Here is a 13,802-nt window from a genome sequence, read left to right on the forward strand (position 1 = left end):
ACCTTTCATAGATGCTATCCGCCACTACTGTACTGACTTTCCCATGGAGTCTGCTGTTGGAACTTGAAGGACCTTTTAGTCTGATCTAATCCCACACAACTCTTTTTATTATCCTAACATGTCACCTTTGCTGGAGAAGGTTCCTACACCACCTCCCATAGGCACAAGAACAATCCCCTTCAGTGGCAAGTCAAATGACAGTAGAGGAGGGCCAAGCAAAGAGAAGACTGTAGTGGCCTAACCTACCCAGGTCCTTTCCCTCACTGTTCCCAGAGTTGGAAGTGCACAAATTGCTTCAGATACCAGACACTGACCTTCTGTTCCCATACTGTCTCTGTGGAAAGCAGTCAGGTAGGTTATTCCCCACCTAGCTGACGTAAAACAAGAGAGTACCTATGTTAATGAGAGTTAGAGGAAACAGTCGGGGCTGGTCCCTGCATGGTGCAAATAATATGGCAGCTTATGATTACATAGCAAAGTCATATTAAAACACAAGGTTTGAAAAAGACCAACCCAAGAAAAAAGTAGTAGAGGCAGCAATAAGGACAGGCTGCTTATTTGTAATGAAAGTTATTTAAGTGGTCATCTATGCATGCCCTTACATGCGCACACACACATAATGGTGTTCTCTGCATGCACAAAACTGACTTCAAGCTTCCAGGGTTTTGTAGAGCATTCTGCCCCTGCTCTTTACTAGGGAAATCCCATGCACTGCTGTGTGCTTTGAACACTAGTAGAACTCCCAATCCCTCCATTCTTTGGAAGCCTGCTTCCTGGTTTTAAACCATAATGCTTGAAAAGAGCTGCAAAAGTTGAAGCCAGAACTGCAGAAGGTACACTGCATCTATCATCCATCTTGGAGCTGACCACTCCAAGAACTATAATTACAGGTAAGCAACATGCCCTCCTTCATTATCTCTGTGCAGTCATACATAGTGGAGGATAGTGAGCATTCTACTTACCTGGAGGTGGGTACATGTCTATCTCATGTTCTGCAGAACACCAGAATGCCCAAATGAGGCATTAGCTCTTGACCTCAGTCCAGGGTATAGTGCTTGATGAAGGAGTTGGTGTAATCAGACTGCTATGGAGTGCAAAGTTCCAGGGGAAGGACTCCCCTCAGGCCTGTGGCAGAGGATGAAATGGGTCTGGGGAAGTGTGCTAAGAAGGCTGCTGGTTCATTCTTAGTCAGCTGATAAGCCAGGGAAATAGTTTTACAGCACAATCCTATGCATTACTCAGAAGTCCCACCATGTTCAATGGGGCCGATTCATGCCTAGAATCACGTCCTTTTCTTACTCACCTTGTGTGCTAGATACTGAATAAAAACGTTCTTGCCTTTGCAAGCTTTCTCTGCCTTTGCCTTTACCCTGGTAACAGATCGACAGCCTGTTGCCTGCCTACAGTGATGCCATTGTATTCACAGAAGGAAAAGGCTCACTTAACATCCAAAGTGCGCAGAGTCCTTTGCTCCTCTGAAGCTGGGTTTTGAAATAACACAGGCAATGTCGATTCCTGATAGATGTGGAATGCTGAGACCACCTGAGGCAAAATGACAATGTCCAACCTCAACACCACGTTAGCTGAATGAAATCTGATGACTGTCAGGGCATATAGGACAAGCTTACTGGCCCTCCATGCCCAAATAATGGCTTTCAGAAACACAGTCGAGTGTGAGAAGGTGTAGATCTACTGCAGCCATAGGTCAAAACAACTTGCCCAAAAGCTGGGACAAGATCAAAGACAAACTTGTTGCAGAAGTCCCCTATACCCACTGCAACATCAGCATCATTTTGGTCTCAGATTAGGGTTGATAAAACCTCTGCACATTCCAAAGGGAGGAGTAAGATCAGTGTTTCTGGTTCTCAAAGAAATTTCCAGGGTCACTGTTACATGCCAGCTTCCCACACTGAGAATGCTGGATTTTCCTCAGACAAGATGAAGTTTGAGACTTATGCCTTTTTACACAGAAAAAAGGGCCAAACTATAAAGCAAATACAACTTAGGGTGCAATCCTAACCCCTTATGTCAGTGCTTTCCAGGACTGGCATAGCGGTGCCATGGGACATGTGCTGCATCCTGCAGTTGGGTGTCACTCACGAAGACCTCCTCAAAGTAAGGGAATGTTTGTCCCCTTACCTCAGAGCTACATTGCCCTTATGTCAGTGCTGGAAAGCACTGACCCAAGGGGTTAGAATTGCACCCTTAATTAAAGCAAAAATCAAATTTTTCCCATCAACATCAAGCACACTGTGAATATATGTGAAGTGTTCTGAACATGCAGAAAGCGCTACACTGTACAGTATAAACATAAAGTAGTATCCTTATTCCCCTGAGGGCTGGGGATAATAGGCCCTCAGTTTAGCTGTACTTGTCGTAAGAGGCGACTGAACAGCCACCGGGTAGATGGGACTCGTTAGCCTGGGAAGGCAGCTCATCTGAGAGAAGGAAAACTCTGATTCCAAACCTCCACTGCCTTGTGGCTACATCCAGTTATGGAAAAGGCTTCAGGAGTCAACCTCAAGGCAAAATCTGGAGCCGGAGTCCCTGAGGCAGTTCATGGCTGAACACAGTCATGTTCTGGCAACTCCTGCAACGTCGCTGGAACCAACTGTATTGGCTTCTGCCTTTCCATTGGACCATTTCAGCGACGTGGAGGGGGGGATTTGCTGCATGGGTAACAGTCTATCCTCCATATCTACTTTACCCAGGCTTCGCGCACTGGAGAGGACATTCTGTTCCAGAACACTATTCAGAGTGCGATATCATAGTCTTCCGAGACTGAAGGATGCCAACAAGATCCTTATTATCCATAGGAATCTCATCTTTTATTTGTTTGAAAACCAGGAGAAAACAGGCTTCTCATTTCAATAACTGTACACATGGCCCTAGAAAGCTGCTGGCAACATCCGGTATTGATATCTTAGAATGAGCCCCTGCTTGACTATACCACTTCCTCCCTGCAGACGACAGTTTCAAACAACTTTTAACCATTTTTGCCCAACTCATTTGATCCCTGTTGTGTATATGCAACGTTGGGCAGAAATGGCTTAACACTACCCAATTGACTTTAAACCTAGTGTATCACCTGCAGGAAATCTCCAGATTTGCTATCAAAAGGACTATGATGTTTTTCTTTCCTTCTTTCTGCTGCACAAGAGACACTTGTGTCCCAATTAACACTAACAAAAGAACCAAATCACTGCTGGATGATATACTCTCAAAGATGAGGCTAAGTCGGTTCCCAGTTCTTTATTCAACAGAGAACAGCACAAACAATTTGAATAAGAAACTGAAGTTTACATGCTTGATGCCTCTATGACCCAAAATAAAATTTGAGCTACCATAAATTATATACTTTCAAAAGGACTCCCCCCTTTGAGACATGCCATCATCCTCTCTGGTTCCGAATGCTGTTTTGGTACAATGGTCTGGAACACATGACACTAAAGCCATGCTTAGGTGTATTAAGGAACTGGGAGAATTACACCCCAAAATAAGTCATAAGTCATTCAAGAAGAGACACCCCCTGCTACTGGGAGACAAGAAAGTCTACTTCTGTCCCTGGATCCATTTGAACTCTTTCAGTACCATAACCTAAATAAGCTGACATAACACCTCCTTCATACTACATTCCATTTTAAACTTTTATAGGCTGTAGGATTATTGTGTGTGTGTTTTTTTTTTCAAAGTGGCCAGCAACATCTTTTTCTCTTTTCCTTTTTTGTTTTTGCTTAATATTTTACTTGGATTAGAAGTTTTTACAAACTCAAAAGCTTGCGTACTTCTTGTGATTTTTTTTAGTTGTTTCTAATAAGGGTAGGTCTCTACCACTACTTCATGATTTTCCCTTTTGCAGTCCTGAGAAGTCAGATGTTGTGTCTCTTTGTTGCTAAACAAAGTGCTTAGATTATGGAATCAGGAAGATGGATCTCCTAGAAGGGGCATTCTTCATAACCGGTTTTGTCCTTATTGTGGATGAAGCTTCCAAAATATGAGTTCATAAAAAGTGAGAGAAGGTGGTAATCCTACAACCAAATAGCTTTGACTAATCACTACAACAGTGGTCTTCAACCTTTTTTGTGCTGTGACACAAACAAATTGAAGTATGATACTGGGGATCCACCACCAATCCCACCCCCCTGATCTGCCCCATCACCACCCAGCCCAAGCATCTGCCTGCCCGATTTCCCCCTACCTCTTGTGTCTTCACAATAACCCTGTGAGGTAGCATCCTAAGCAAGGTTGACTTTAGGAGCTGCAGGGCAAGAAAGCAAGAAGAGGCTATTCAGGATTATATCAAGAACTAAGTTTTCATAAGGCAGTCTCATTATTGGATTGGATCCAAGCCCTCTCTTACACAGGCTTCGAAAGTTCGCCACGACCTCCAAAATGAAGCTTCGTGACCCCACTGGGGTTCCAACCAAATTGAAGAACACTGCACTACGTTAAATCCTGATCTCCATAATGTATAGAAAAGGATAGGAAACATCCACAATTATTACAAAACATGCTGCTTTCCAAGCATTTTCTTGAATGCATCATGACTTCTCAGAAAAAAGATTAAAACAAAAACTAAAGAAAAAGAAGAGACAACCTGGTGCCCTTAGGATGGCAGGTCAGGCCCTCAGATAAATGGAATACAGCTATAGAACAAAGCACTCCCATACAAATATTTGTTTGCTGGGAGAGGGCCTGGGGGAGTAGTTCATTCCTAAGAGAGAGATTCAGTAATGAAAGACTTTGTAGTCTGCCTACCAAGCCCCTACCATAATTGCCTTGAGGACTGACTTTCTTATTGCCCCCATCAACAAGCTGCAGAAACTTATTCATAGTCCCTGGTACTTTCCTGGGAGGTTTCTGCAGGAGGAGAAATCCTTTATGGATTTCTTTATCCAACTTTATCCAACAGAGAAAGTACTGTTTAACAGCTACCACACAGGGCATGAAACCAGGAGGCAATGACATCTAAACAACTGTCTATAAGCATTTTTCCTCCTGCTAAATGAATCAGCAAAGTAATTCTTTAAAAAAAGAAGAAAAAGATGTTCACCTTGATAAGAATGCAATGAAGGCGGATGCTATAAGATTGAAGGAAGGGTTGACTGGAGACATGAGAAATAGAAGAGAGCAATTTGATTCCTCTGTTGTTATGCCTCTGATCACCATTAGGATATATCCAGAGTGAAACCTGCTCATAATCTATGACAGAAAAATAGAAAATCCAAATTTCTTGCGCTAAAAAACAATCACTTCTGAGTCCTGGAAACTGACAGTTTTATAGCCCAATCCTAATCAACTTCCCAGAGCTGGTGCTGCCCTGCCAATGGAGTGCATGCTATATTCTGTGGTGGGTGGCAGTTACAGAGGCCTCCTCAAGGTAAGGGAATATTTGTTCCCTTATCTTGGGGCTGTATTGCAGCTGTATTGATGCTGAAAAGTTGGTTAGGATTGGGCTGTATATTTTAATCCATTTCTTGATACATTCCCAAAAGTCTGAGTTTGTCCTTTTCACTCCTGCTGAACAGTTAAAAATTTCAGTGTGTGGTTCTCCACAACCCTAAAATCTCTTCCCTGGTCAGTTCAAACCCGATTAGGGTGTGTAGGAGGGGGTATTAAGGGTTTTTGCTGGTTGCATTAAATCTCATTCTTTATTTTTTGCCCGCTCACCCAGTTTAGAGCAGTGGTTTCCAACCTTTAGGAACTTGTGGACCACTGAGGCAAAAATTAGAATCGGAGTGGACCACATGTCACCAGGACCTCCAAGAGGAATTTTATCAGGGGGTACAAAGTTTTTTCCCAAAGGGGGATGGGAGGGGGTGAAACTGAGTGGGGGAAGGTAGTGAAGGGGTGGGGAGGGAGCAAAACAGAACAAGCAGAGAGTGGCAACAGCAGGAAGAGTAGTTGGAGCCCAGGTCTACTGCACTTCCCAATCTGGAGCCCAGGTTCATCTGCCTGCACAGTGTCAGCAGCTAGATACAGTAATACAGGAAACCAAACACATTCCTCTCTAAAATCTTATAAATATAAAAAATCATTGCAGAAAATTAGCATCACTATGTTTAGGCTCACAGGAGAACGGAAAGTGTCCTGTGTGTACTAAAACTTGCTTCTGCAGCTGCTCCTTCATGATTAGCAGATCCACAAGCCAAAGAGCTACTATACCAAACAGAGACTATCTTTTTTCCCTAAGACTTCCTGGACCACTTCTCAGGGTCTCGCGGACCACCTGTGGTCCCTGGATCACAGGTTGGGAACAAGTGGTTTAGAGACACTTTTCTGGAATTCTTCCCAGTCTGTTTTGCATTTCAGCATCCTAAATAATCCAGTGTCATCTGTAAACTCTCCTACCTCACTATAAAGAAAGGAGAAGCTAAAATTCCCAGGCATTCAATCCTCAGGAATAATCAGAACATGCTATAATCTAGAAGTCAATGGTGTTCAAACAGTAAGGGCTGAATCATTTATTGGGAATGATTTTGTTCTTAGGAAGTCCCCTCCAGTATTACTTGTGCGTCACCCAGCTTCAAGGTTGATGGCATTCCTGTCATGACTTCCTGTGCATGGAATCTGCTTTTGACTTGCCAGAGTTCAGACTCAGGGATGGCAATCGGGGTTGGCCAGGTCAGGAACTGCTCAGAGTTGAGTGCCAACCCATGAATCTCCAGCATTGGTGGCAGTGGCAGTGCACAATCAGGGGGGTGGGCAGGAAGAACCAATGCAGAGTTTTGTCTCAGGACCTTAGCAGCCCGATACCAGCACTACAAACTGTATGCATGCTCATCATGGAGTGGAAGAATTGTTCTAAAAAATGTGTAAAGCTAAGACAAATTCTTGCCAAATAGGAGACCAGGTGCCCTCAGAGTCCAAGGTCTAGAGAGGAGCCTGGGGTCAGTAGCATAGAAGAGAGATTGCCCTGCAGTTATGTGTACAACAATGAAAGGAGTGAATCACTGGGGAGATAACCTTGGGTAGGGAAGATCAGTAACTTGTTACCATGGGAAATACACATAAACAAAAGCCCCTTGTTGCCTTATCTACTGATGCCTGTCCTGTCTGGCAGGAGGGTCATCCAATCCAAAGAGAGATAAGGGGAAGTCTGTGTTGAGAAATAGAATTAGCCACAGGTAGGGTGGCCTTTGAAACTTTTGTTCAGTTAATCTTACTCCAGGCAAAGCAAGAGCCAGGCACATTCCATGGGCTTATCTCATGAGGAGGAATCACATTCCAGAGGAGCAACCATGGTTGTCTGTGGGCAGGTGGGCAACAAAAAGACAAAGAAGCATTGAGGGACTGGATGACACTATTCCTGTGCAAGTTCACTCAAAAGTAAATTCCACTGGAGTCCGGGGAGACTAATTCCCAAGGAAGTGTGCAGAGGCTTATTACAGCACAAGTGGTTTTACAGCAAGAGTTTTTATAGATAGCAGGCTTCTACACAAAGCATCGAACTGAGTAAGAAGGCATATACAATCTTAATATGGACTGAAAGAAAATGGAGGACAGTTAACTTGAGATAATGGAAAAGATTCTGTAAATCTCTTAATAGCTGGAGTTCTGTAAACACAACTACAATGGCTACTGTTAATCATTTATACAGCACTTTTAATTTGCGCCATCAATTATTGTCTTTACTGTGCTCACTTGTGGAAACAATGCCATGAATTAGGTCACTGTGAGGTCATTGTGAGGACTGGACCTATTTGATGATTCCATGCAAGTACAGAACAGCCATAGAAGGTAGCACTCGGCACAGACAGATCTGGCCCATCTACAAAGCCACCTGAAGCGATCCCCTCAGGAAACAGATGGAGGGGGTGCCCATCTCTGTTCGTCTCTGGCTCCACTGCTCCTCCTTCCACTTCCTGATTGGAAAAGGAAGAGAGGGACAGGGAGGAAGAGGAAATGCGGAGGGGAGGAAAGAGCTGACCTAGAACATCTGAGAGTCGGAGGAGTGAAGGCTGGTACATCATCAGGTAAGGGGGGGAGCATATGTGTTCACCATACTGAGGCTCAAGAGTGGTATGATTTGGAATGCTACCCAATGCTGCTGTTGCTACTGCCTCTGCCTCCCAAAGTGGGTGGGGTAAAAAGCCCCTTACTGTGCTCCATACAAGGTTTTCACAAACCCAGAAGCACATTTCCAGTTCTATGTACAGGAGCTGTATGAACTGAGGATTCCTTCATGCTTCTGGGTTTGTGAAAACCATGGAAAGGACATAGATAATCTGCTTCTTGCTCAAGTGAGCGGGACTCAGATCAGTGCAGCTTTTGTCTGCTGTGGGCTGGAGGAAGAGACAGCAGCAGACTTGGAGTGAAGGGCACCCTGAATCCACTGTTCCCCCCACCCACCCTGATGAAAGCTGAATCAAGTCACCTATGGTCGGGCTATCGCTGTTGTGACTGTCCATTTTTTTAAACTTACCCCTTACGATTGCATGTTATAAGCTTGGAAGTGTACAGAAAATGCCTGCTGAAATATATTCCCAGTCCTGTGATGATGGGGCTTCACCTGAAAAATGCAATAATTCTTTCTACAGCTGCCATAATTTACATACATAAGTAAATCAAATCAGCTTTTCTTGCTACAGGACTGAGGTCACACAACTTTGATATCAGCAAAGTTGAGGTCACACAACTTTGATACAGAACTGAGGTCAACTTACACTTTTGATATCTATATACAGCCTTGCTCATTATGCAGGGATTGAGAAATAATAACTTGCTCAAAGTCTTAGAAGGGAATACATGACAGAAACAGGATTTGAATCCCTGATCCAAGGTTACTTTTCCAGTCACTGATCCACACTACAGTAATTTGACATATGACCAAAACAAATAAAATGGTCCACCATTTGCACTGGCAGCAATGGGCCACATGTTTGAAACTGTACTTGCCTTCCTGCTTAGATAGGCATTGATTAGCATTGTCACCTTTGACCCACTAATCACCCTTCAAAAGGTTGAGGAATCTGTATTGCGCTTTCCCTTTACCTCCAGGTCTTTGATACTGCAAATACAATCCTGATCCAGTTATGGAAACCTGGCATACAGCCCCAGTTATTGCATCTAGCAGTAGGCAATCTATGTGAACTGCATAGTCCCATATCCAGCACAAGGAACCACACAGCTAAATTCACTTCCACACCTGGATCTCACCTGCTGAGCAGAGTAACTGACTTCTTTGTAAGGAGACAACAGTTCATAATCCTTATTAGCACCCTGAGAAATATACTGGAATTCATTAATGGGTTCCATTAAGTTTGCTTTTTTATTAACCAGGGTCAAGTCAGGCAACCACTCCATCTTCTGGCCACTAAAAAGAAATAGCACACAATGCATTTCCATACAAATGAATCAACTATAATGCATTTTTAAAGAAGCCCTAAAATATTTCGTATGGGTTCATCCAGAGCTGTGAGGGTGTGCGGGTGGAACTGTTGCACAATTTGGCTACCTTCTGTCAACGAAACATCTTCTTCATTCAAACTGAACCTTTATTCTTCACCTGAGCATGGAGGAAGAGTGCAATCTGTTGTAGATGCTGCTGAACACCATCTGAAAGATTAGGTTCTCAGTCTGCAGGTGCTGATCCAGTTCTGTCATCCGAGGTTCAAGCAGCACCTGTGCCACAAAGCACCTTTCATTTGAGTAAGCTGATGTACCACAATGTACCACAGAGATAATTTAGCTACTATTATCCATTCTCTGATAAGCCACTGGAATGTCCTGCACATCACTGCTGGATTTTAATCCACAAGAACATAAGAACAGCCCCACTGGATCAGGCCATAGGCCCATCTAGTTCAGCTTCCTGTATCTCACAGCGGCCCCACCAAATGCCCCAGGGAGCACACCAGCTAACAAGAGACCTCATCCTGGTGCCCTCCCTTGCATCTGACATAGCCCATTTCTAAAATCAGGAGGTTGCACATATACATCATAGCTTGTAACCCGTCATGGATTTTTCCTCCAGAAACTTGTCCAATCTCCTTTTAAAGGCATCCAGGCCAGATGCCATCACCACATCCTGTGGCAAGGAGTCCCACAGACCAACCACACGCTGAGTAAAGAAATATTTTCTTTTGTCTGTCCGAACTCTCCCAACACTCAATTTTAGTGGATATCCCCTGGTTCTGGTGTTATGTGAGAGTGTAAAGAGCATCTCTCTATCCACTTTATCCTTCCCATGCATAATTTTGTATGTCTCAATCATGTCCCCCCTCAGGCGCCTCTTTTCTAGGCTGAAGAGTCCCAAACGCTGTAGCCTTTCCTCTTAAGGAAGGTGCCCCAACCCAGCAATCATCTTAGTTGCCCTCTTTTGCACCTTTTCCATTTCCACTATATCTTTTTTGAGATGCGGCAACCAGAACTGGACACAATACTCCAGGTGTGGCCTTACCATTGATTTGTACAACGGCATTATAATATTAGCTGTTTTGTTCTCAATACCTTTTCTAATGATCCCAAGCATAGAATTAGCCTTCTTTACTGCTGCCACACATTGGGTTGACACTTTCATCGAGCTGTCCACCACCACCCCAAGATCTCTCTCCTGATCTGTCACAGATAGCTCAGAACCCATCAGCCTATATGTGAAGTTTTGATTTTTTGCCCCAATGTGCATGACTTTACACTTACTGACATTGAAACGCATCTGCCATTTTGCTGCCCATTCTGCCAATTTGGAGAGATCCTTCTGGAGCTCCTCACAATCACTTCTGGTCTTCACCACTTGGAAAAGTTTGGTATCGTCTGCAAACTTAGCCACCTCACTGCTCAACCCTGTCTCCAGGTCATTTATGAAGAGGTTGAAGAGCACAGGTCCCAGGACAGATCCTTGGGGCACACCGCTTTTCACCTCTCTCCATTGTGAAAATTGCCCATTGACTCCCACTCTCTGTTTCCAGGTCTTCAACCAGGTCTCAATCCAGGAGAGGACCAGCCCTCTAATTCCCTGACTGTGGAGTTCAGTAGCCTTTGGTGAGGGACTGTGTTGAATGCCTTCTGAAAGTCCAGATATATAATGTCCAAGGGTTCTCCCGCATCCACATGCCTGTTGACCTTTTCAAAGAATTCTAAAAGGTTTGTGAGGCAAGACTTACCCTTACAGAAGCCATGCTGATTCTCCCTCAGCAAGGCCTGTTCGTCTATGTGTTTTGAGATCCTATCTTTGATGAGGTATTCCACCATCTTACCCAGTATAGATGTTAGGCTGACTGGCCTATAGTTTCCCAGGTCGCCCCCTTTCCCTTTTTAAAGATCGGCATGACATTTGCTATCCTCCAATCCTTTGGCACCATGGCTGTTTTGGGGGACAAGTTGCATATTTTAGTCAAGAGATCTGCAACTTCATTCTTCAATTCCTTAATAACTTTTAGGTGGATGCCATCAGGGCCCGGTGACTTATTGATCTTTAATTTATCAATGAGGTCTGAAACATCTTCTATTTTAACCTCTATCTGACTTAATTCCTTGGTCAGGAGGGGCCGTTCGGGCAGCGGTATCTGCCCGAGGTCTTTTGCCGTGAAGACAGATGCAAAGAACTCATTCAATTTCTCTGCCATCTCTAAGTCTCCTTTTATTTCCCCTTTCCCTCCCTCACCATCCAGAGGACAACCTTTTCTCTGGCGGGTTTCCTGCTTCTAACATATTTGAAGAAGCTTTTATTATTCCCCTTAATACTGCTGGCCATGTGTTCCTCATAATCCAGCTGCTAAATTGCTATGGGCACAATCCTAACCAGGTCTACTCAGAAGTAAATCCTATTTTGTTCAATGGGGCTTACTCACAAGAAAGTGGGGTACAGATTTACCTGGGAATAAGTCCCATTAAACTCAATAGAACTTATTTCTGTAAGTGGTACTGGCCAAAGGGAACATATCTTGCCAGTTCTGGTTGCCTGTCCATTTCCAGGCACAATTCAAAGAACTGGTACATATCTTTAAAGTCCTAAATGACTAGGGACCTGGGTACCCTACATGAGCCTGCCTAGGTGTTATGATAATAATCAGAGGCCCTCTTCCCAGTTCTTTGTGTTCCAAAATCAGGTGGGAGCAAGAACCTTTTCCTCAGGTAAAATGTCCTTCTCAAGGAGGCTGTTAGCTGCTCTGGGAGTTTTGTAAACTGAGAGGGTGGCACAGAAATACAGTACATCAAAAAACAAAATTATCAGGAAACAATGGTGTTAAACTGGAAGTGCAATCTGAGGATGGTGCTGCTCTATCCACACCCTGAGGAGTTATCTCTTAATGGGGTGTTTTTTGGCTTTTGAGCTTGTATGCAGAGTCTCCTAATGGGCCACCTTTGCTTTTTGTTATATAGCAAAGAGGGAAGAGGAACCAGTATAAAATGTGTGATTTCATGTATGCATCTCTATACTATAAAAGAAATAAAGATTGTGTGGGGAGCACTGGAGTTCCTGAAGGGGGGCAAAATGCTTTCTTCAGGCACAGGGAGGGCCTTGTAAAGCAGCCCCTCTCCTAGGCTTCTGAGCCATTTAGGAAGGTGAGAGTAAAGTAGAGGAGATGCCTCTGCTTTACTTTTGTGGCTTTACAAGGTTGTCCCAGCACCTGAAGAAACTCAGCATTTTGCCCCCCTTCTTCCAGGAACATCAGTGGTGAGTTCTTATAGGGGGCTGCCCCTAATGACAATCAGGTAATGTCAATCAAGTCTTCTTGGAATCTCCCTTCCTAGTTTTGCATATTTGAGGGAGGACAGAGCTGCTGTTAGGTGTGCCAAGGAATAAAGGAAAACAAAGCTATCTTAGTGGAGATACAAATAACAATCATTGGATAAAGTTTCGCATCTCTTCACTGATTCCAGGAATCATCAGCAGGTCAACAATAAACTCTTTGGGCATAGTCTGGAGATTAGAATGACACTTAAAGTCAAAGAATATAGTAGGACACAGTCTGTGTACCTCACCCCTACCATGTCTGGCCCATCCAGACTTCTGCTTCAGCTAGTGCAACTAACCAGAGGATTCACAAGTAGTTGTAGGAAAAAGGGGGGAAAGGCTTTTTCAAAAGAAAGGCCTTGGGGATCCAGGAAAGAGCCCACTAGGCTATGCTGATTAATTCTCAGCAAGTATTCTTTACATTTTGCTCCTAGCCCACTTTGCAATTTCAAACATCTGGTTTGAGTAGCATCAAACAGCATTTCTCAACATAGCAATAACTAGCTTTTAAAAAAAAAAAAGGGACAGGTGCACTATGGCAGGGGAGATTTATGATTCACAGTGCCTGTAACAGAAAAAGAGCAGACAGTCTCAAGGGCTGGCCTGCAATTGTGGAATGTCCTTCCTTGTGATTTTTCAGCCAGAAAATTACGTGCAACAGCAGGAGACCCATTTTGTTAAGCCCAGGTGTCCCCATTATGTACCCTGGGGGCTGATTGTTGCAGCAAAAATAAGTGTGTGGGTGAAAGATACTGAATCCTTCTGCATTCATGGCTTTTCTCACTGCAGTCTGCCCTCTCATGCTCGTCTCCTTAGCTAAACTCTGACCTCTGAAGGGAAACCAGCTGGAAGAAAAAAGGCACAAGATTGCCTTTCTATCTACCATTATTGCCAAATCTCTGGACTTGGCAAAATCCATACTACACTAGCTCAAGAATGAGCTGACCTTATGGTGGGATAAACCTCTTTTGTGGACTGAGTCTGTGCTCATCAACTGAGCAGGGTTGTAATCAAAGATATGCATGTCAACAGCCCTTTTTATACTAGCTGGGTTTTGTAGCTACAGTAATTCTGGTGTTCTAAGGAGTTTTAAAATCATAGCCTACCAAAAGTCCACTGAGAT

The 13,802-nt window shown here is 43.9% G+C and overlaps 1 protein-coding gene across 1 annotated transcript in view; it reads right to left on the reverse strand.

Annotated features, from left to right (window-relative positions):
• KRT8 (keratin 8) overlaps nt 1-13,802 on the reverse strand; it is a 124,462-nt gene that overhangs the window by 98,689 nt on the left and 11,971 nt on the right. The window lies entirely within an intron of this gene.

The sequence above is a fragment of the Tiliqua scincoides genome, chromosome 2 (genome assembly GCF_035046505.1).
Source record: "Tiliqua scincoides isolate rTilSci1 chromosome 2, rTilSci1.hap2, whole genome shotgun sequence".
NCBI lineage: Eukaryota > Metazoa > Chordata > Lepidosauria > Squamata > Scincidae > Tiliqua > Tiliqua scincoides.